The sequence below is a fragment of the Limulus polyphemus genome, unplaced genomic scaffold, assembly GCF_000517525.1.
Source record: "Limulus polyphemus unplaced genomic scaffold, Limulus_polyphemus-2.1.2 Scaffold935, whole genome shotgun sequence".
NCBI lineage: Eukaryota > Metazoa > Arthropoda > Merostomata > Xiphosura > Limulidae > Limulus > Limulus polyphemus.
Window position 1 is genome coordinate 200588 of NW_013666545.1, and position 7003 is coordinate 207590.

General features: G+C 34.3%; 1 protein-coding gene and 1 long non-coding RNA gene across 4 annotated transcripts in view; one reads left to right on the top strand and one right to left on the bottom strand.

The window, feature by feature from the left end:
* The window catches only part of LOC106461330 (gamma-aminobutyric acid type B receptor subunit 2-like), a 126393-nt gene that overhangs the window by 6529 nt on the left and 112861 nt on the right, over nt 1-7003 (top strand). The window lies entirely within an intron of this gene.
* LOC111086227 overlaps nt 1548-7003 on the bottom strand; it is an 18182-nt gene continuing 12726 nt past the window's right edge. The window contains exons 2-3 of the long non-coding RNA XR_002610963.1: nt 3524-3530; nt 1548-1559 (exon numbers count right to left, since the gene is read on the bottom strand). This is a non-coding gene — a long non-coding RNA (uncharacterized LOC111086227). The remainder of the gene's footprint in view (nt 1560-3523; nt 3531-7003) is intronic.

Sequence of the window (7003 nt, forward strand, 5' to 3'; positions counted from 1 at the left end):
CTGTAAATGAACTACAGAACCCCTAGTGGAAGTTATCTTAAATTTTGAAATGTAGTTAATTAGAAGACATATGATTAAATGTGGTTTACAGGAAATACCGATGAAAATATTCATGGATTCACACACGGTAATTAATTAGGTATCATGTGACTGGATATGTGCTTCAGCGCTTCCTGGTGGAAGTGTTCATAGACGTCATAAAACTGACTTTTTGTTCCCGACTGCATATCACGTGACTGATATATTTAATTTATATTACAGGGTGAAATATAATAATATGCAAGTCACAATAACCAAAATAATAACGTCATTTGCCCTTCAGGCGACATCACCGTGACAATTGCGGGCTGAATATATCAAACACTGACATCCAATCAGATCGCTTTAAAAATACTAATGTTATTCGAGAAAGTAGTGTTGAAATCGTGTCGGAAACTTACACTTGACACCATTTTTTTTATTTTCCTATCAAGTCAGGTTTTATTTTGTTGACATTACTAGAAGACAAGTCACTAAACAATAGGTTTTATCTTGTTGGCATTATTGTCATCTACTAGCAGAAAAGTTAACGAACAACAAGTTTTATCTTGTTGGCATTATTGTCACAAACTAGCAGAAAAGTCAACAAACAATAAGTTTTATCTTGTTGGCATTATTGTCATCTACCAGCAGAAACGTCAACAAACAATAAGTTTTATCTTGTTGGCATTATTGTCATCTACTAGCAGAAAAGTCAACAAACAATAGGTTTTATTTTGTTGGCATTGTTGTCATCTACTAGCAGAAACGTCAACAAACAATATATTTTATTTTCTTGGCATTATTGTCATCTAGTAGCAGAAAAGTCAACAAACAATAGGTTTTATTTTGTTGGCTATATTGTCACATATTAGCAGATAAGTCAACGAACAATAAATTATATTTTGTTGGCATTATTGGACTATTTACAAATATCAAAATTATCTTTTTTTTTAGAGTTTTTATTTTCATCCTTAGAATCTGAATAATCTTTATGTTATTAAGGAATCTGTAAAGTCTAACTCTTTAATTTAAAAATAAGGTTATTTACTTCCTGAAAACCAAAAGAGGTATGTTGAAGAGTTGAAGCTGGAAACTTCCGGTTAGCAGAAACCCTAAAGTAGCACGTTGAAGAGTTGACGCTGGAAACTTCCGGTTAGCAGAAACCCAAAAGAGGCACGTTGAAGAGTTGACGCTAGAAACTTCCGGTTAGCAGAAACCCAAAAGAGGCACGTTGATGAGTTGACACCAGGAAACTTCTGGTTAGCAGAAACCCCAAAGAGGCATGTTGAAGAGTTGAAACTGGACACTTCCGGCTAGCAAAAACCCAAAAGGGGCATGTCATGTATTTTTCGAAACAAATCAGGCAATTTGTAAACCTCGTATTCTGGTCTCTTCCGTACTTAGAATAGTTGGTTTGGCCACAATGCATATAAATCTTTCAAAAAGAAAATTTGCAAAAGACATAGGTTCTAGAAATAACTACCTGGGTAGTGAAGCGCAGTCAAAGGCTTAGAATATTGAATTCAAAGCATGATATCCTTTTTTTAAAGCAAAATTGATAAAACGAGACGTCAACGTTTTTAACTTGCACAATAATTCCACCATCTTCAGGAGAATAAATCATCCTTCCCCATAACATAATTAAAACATGCACACACACACATATATATGTATATATATACATACATTGGAATAAGTCAGACATGATATTAGCTAGGCTTATTTCTACAGGATAGTAAGAAAATCACTGCATTTAATATCAGTTTCAATATTACTTTAAAGTCGATTTCAATATCATATAACAGTATTCCTTGTCGAACATCCTTTGTGTTCTGAACTCAAGAACACAAAAAAGTAATTGCTACTTACAAAACCTAATATAATGATGGAACATTCTGTAGAGTTCTAAATCAGCTTTAAACATATTTAAAATAGTTTATCCAACATATTACTTCTACATTATAAAGAAAAGATTGGACTTATGTGAGAGCTCTACTTATGTCATAATTATTTCTCTAATTTTTTACTTTTCTGTCATATGTTGTTTAATATACGAATTCGTTTATTATTTTGATTAAGGCTCTAAAGACACACTTTAGGCTTAACGCTACTACAGAACTGGTTTATATTTACATATTTAGAAAGGCATATTTTTATTTAAAAAGACGCAAGTCTTCTGCCTAGTCAGGTAATGACAGTCTACGGGATGTTGTTTTTCCAAAACCTTCAAACTATTTTGTCATGGATAATCGTCAATATTTAGGATAAAGCTGAGAATGCCATTAATATTCATCGTTGTTGAATTCTGTTTCCTCGGATGGATAATTTATGTTGGTCTGACATTTTAATCTTTAAAAATTCCTTCCTGTATTATGATTTTCGAAATTTTGAATACGCGTATCAAAGATACATTACCTCATGAGTTAATGTCAAAGAAACATTGCCTTGAGAGGCAAAGACACGTTGCCTTGAGTGTCCACGAAAAATTGCTTTTAGAGGCAAGGATTGATTGCCTTGTGAGCCAAATAAACATTGCTTCGTGAGGCAAAGGAACATTACCTTTAAAGCCAAAAACACATTACTTCGTGAGGCAAAGGAACATTACCTTTAAAGCCAAAGACACATTGCTTCGTGAGGCAAAGGAACATTACCTTTAAAGCCAAAAACACATTGTTTCGTGAGGCAAAGGAACATTACCTTTAAAGCCAAAGACACATTTCTACGTGAGCCAAAGGAACATTGAGAAAGAAATAATGTCTCGTGAGGCAAAGGAACATTACCTTTAAAGCCAAAGACACATTTCTACGTGAGCCAAAGGGACATTCAGAAAGAAATAATGTCTCGTGAGGCATCATGCTTTCATAGCTATCGTTCAATTATCTAATAAAAACTTAGGTTCCAAGTTTACAAGCTGAACACCGTTTCAAAGGATTCCAACACAGAACAAAAAATAAGTACAAATTTCTATTAGTTTCAAAAATTACAACGAAAAGCCAAACTGATGAACACGCAACAGAAATGTGAATGATAAAAAAAGAACCCGAAAGTAATTGCATTTTTTTATCAGTTAGTAGAAGTTTAAATTTTACTTTCTGCGCAGAATTTCATAAGCAAGGTCTGGATAGTAACCCGTTTTAAGAACGCGTGCTTTTGTAAAATCAGAGTCATTACACTAATATCAATTGTATTAGATTTTTCCTTTCATTTGCCCTACAAAATTGCCACAGAAAACAACAACACAAGAAACGTTAACGTTAATTAAACACTTAAATAGAAATTTTAATCAAAATCGAATCTTATCTATCTATCCATCCCTCCGTTCATCTACTGATCTGTTCCTCAAGATATAACATTAATTTCGTATCGGTGTTCCTTCTTCTTGTACTTCACCGATCTTTAATGTTCGTTTTATGAGGAACACCAAGTAAAAGAACCTTTACAGAGGTCACTTACTGGGTAGTTAACCGTTTGTAATTCTCCATCAACTGTATTGTCTATGAACAATTTCCCTAAAAACCTGGTTAGCTGTAAAAACAAATATTCCACGAACGTCGTTTATGGTGCTGAACTCAAAGTAAAGGTAAGCCTCTGGTATTGTTACACTTCTACAACACGTTCTTATTGAATTTGTCTGGTAGTAATGTTGAAAAGAATCACCTTCCACCCCAATAGCTCAGTGATAAGTCTGTTAACATATAACGTTAAACATCGGGTTTCGATACACGTGGAGGGTAGAGAACATACATTCCATTATGTAGCTTTGTGCTACACTACCAACAAGTGACAAAATGGAAACGCTGTATTGTAATTGCACACAGTGAGGATCTATTCTTCTTCATAGTAGTAGTAGTCACCCAGATTTGAGATCATTATTACTAAACTAGCGAAGCTGAAAGGCACGCACACGTTCACTTTCACGAATTTGATTTCTTTATTCACACAGTGGCTGACGAACCACTTGATACCGTCCCCAGCTTATTAGGGTTCCCTAACTCTCAGCCGTGGGGCACCAGAAATATATATATGACCAGCTAGCTATCGTTTAGAGTTAGCATTAAACATCTTTATTTAGGATTCGAATAGGAATACCAATTACAAACAGGTTTCATCAACTTAAAGTCGCAGTTTTTTTAACATTTTACAGAACTATTTTGAAGAAATTTATAAATTTATAAAACATCTTACCACTAAATTACACTTTACGACTGAGTGTTCCTATAGTTAGGGCCTTAATTTCGTGGAATGTATCAAAAGGCAAAGCTTTTTTCAAGCAATACAATAAAAATATCTAACTATTCTAAAATATTTAGTAAGTTAAGTTAACTAAGGATCTAAAAGAACAATACTACTGAAGATGTACAAATAAAATACAGTTACATTCAGGATCTAAAAGAACAATACTACTGAAGATGTACAAATAAAATACAGTTACATTCAGGATCTAAAAGAACAATACTACTGAAGATGTACAAATAAAATACAGTTACATTCAATGTTCCTCTAATTTTTTCAATCCATGTGCGGAATGAAATTTTTCATGTGCACCGGTATCAAAGCAATGTGCGAATGTGCGCTACCAGTTTTTTTAGGGTGGTTTTTTAGACCATCGACCCTATTGGACCATTAGGCCACTTTGAAATACTATCAGTTGGTTATATGGGCTTTTAGGCCATCAACGTGTTGAGACTCCTCACCATTACTGGGGATTTGCGCGGCTAGAATAATTAAATGCGCAGGTTAGAGGGAACACTGGTTACACCTCAAACAAACAAAGGCACAAAACATTCATACTTATTGTAGCATATTACAACAAACAAATAAAAGTCATTTTAAACAATACACGTGGCAGTAATATTCGCAAGTAATATCCGTTAAAAACAACAACAACAGAAATAATGGCATTGCTGTGCAAAAGTAACATCTATTTCAAACATGAACGCTTGGCAGTACTGCACTGATGTAACAGCCATTTAGAACATTTTAAACATAAATACTAGGCAGAACTACACAGAGGACGCTAGCATTCTGAGAGACGAAACAATTAACATTATTGCCAAGTGTTCACGTTTGAAATAGGTATTACTTTTAACAGACTGACAAAAAATGTATAATTGACCCGGCATGGCCAGGTGGTTAGGGCGCTTTGACTCGCAATATGAGCGTTGCGGGTTCGAATCCACGTCACACCAAACATGTTCGCCCTTTCAGCCGTGGGGGCGATATAATGTTACGTTCAATCTCACTATTCGTTAGTTAAAGAGAAGCCCAAGAGTTGGCGGTGGGTGGTGATGTCTAGATGCCCTTCCTTTAGTCTTTCAATGCTAAATTAGGGATGGCTAGCGCAGATAACCCTCGTGTAGCTTTGCGCGAAATTCCAAACAAACCATACCAAAAAATGATCCACGTTCAGTGGATCTTACAATCCTAAGTCTATCAATCTTGGTGTCGCGGATTGGAATCCTTTACCGAACATTTTCGCCTTTTCAGCAATGGGGAAATCATATGTGACGGTCAAACTCACTATTCGTTTTTTGGTAAACAGTAGCCCAAGAATTGGAGATACGTGGGGTTGACTAGCTGCCTTCCCTCTAGTCTGTCACTTCCAAGTTAAACACACAGACAAACTTACATACACTTTCAACTCTAAGTCAAGTTATAATCTTTGTTCCTATGAAGACATGTTCATGATCGCATGGAGAGAGCTCTTTGGTTCCTTTTATAGAGATTCGTATTTGATGATATACATATATATATTAGTTTTACAGTTCGTTGTTTGAAACACGAACAAAAGAGAACAAAGAAAAGTTTGCCTTTTGCATTCACGTGCTCTTAAAATATCGTCGCGTGCATGAACAACGAGTCTATGAATGAATGAAACTTGGTGCACGATTTTCTTCTTTTCTTACAAACTTGCATAACCAACTCCAATCGAATCAAACATAGGTCCCATTTAAAACCAGTAAGTATTCTGCGCTGAACTTTTACAATAAATTGTTCATACAAGATTTAACCAACAAACATGGTAAAAGGTATAAAAATTGACTTTCTCTTTTCGCCATTGTTATGCCTCGGGCTTACAATAATATTCTTTCATTTTGTAGGTTACTGTAATCGTTAAAATAGAATAAAGGATCTTATTAGGAATACGTACCAAAGCATAAACTTTTCAATCTAACACTAGACATTTTTTGGTAATGAAACTGAATCTGTTATTGCTGAGAAAAACCAATTATACACCAACGCCGTCTGCGTGCAATATTAGAAATATATAAATGTTGGCAGTATCACTTTTAATAGTAAAAGTGTTTACGAAAGACCGACTATTTATTCTCTATGTTTCTAAGTTTAAAATAGTTTTTAAATAATAATTTGTCTGACTGTTTGTTGGAGCCTCCTGGTTAACAAAGATAAATTTACGAACTTATAACATTAATATCCGGGGTTCGATCCACTGTGTACAAGCAAACAAACTACTAATATTTCAATCTAAACAGTGATATAACCAAAAACATATTCTGGCAACCAAGTGTGTCACAAACTGACACAGTATTGTTAATATATTTTACTTCAAATATCAATCTAAGCAGCAGTATAACCAAAAACATATCTTGGCAACCAAGTGTGTCACAAACTGAGACAGTATTGTTAAGATATTTCTGCTACAAATATCAATCTAAACAGTGATATAACAAAAACATATTCTGTCAACCAAGTGTGTCACAAACTGACACAGTATTGTTAATATATTTTACTTCAAATATCAATCTAAGCAACAGTATAACCAAAAACATATCCTGGCAACCAAGTGTGTCACAAACTGACACAGTATTGTTAATATATTTTACTTCAAATATCAATCTAAGCAAAAGTATAACCAAAAAAATATCCTGGCAACCAAGTGTGTCACAAACTGACACAGTATTGTTAATATATTTTACTTCAAATATCAATCTAAGCAAAAGTATAACCAAAAAAATATCCT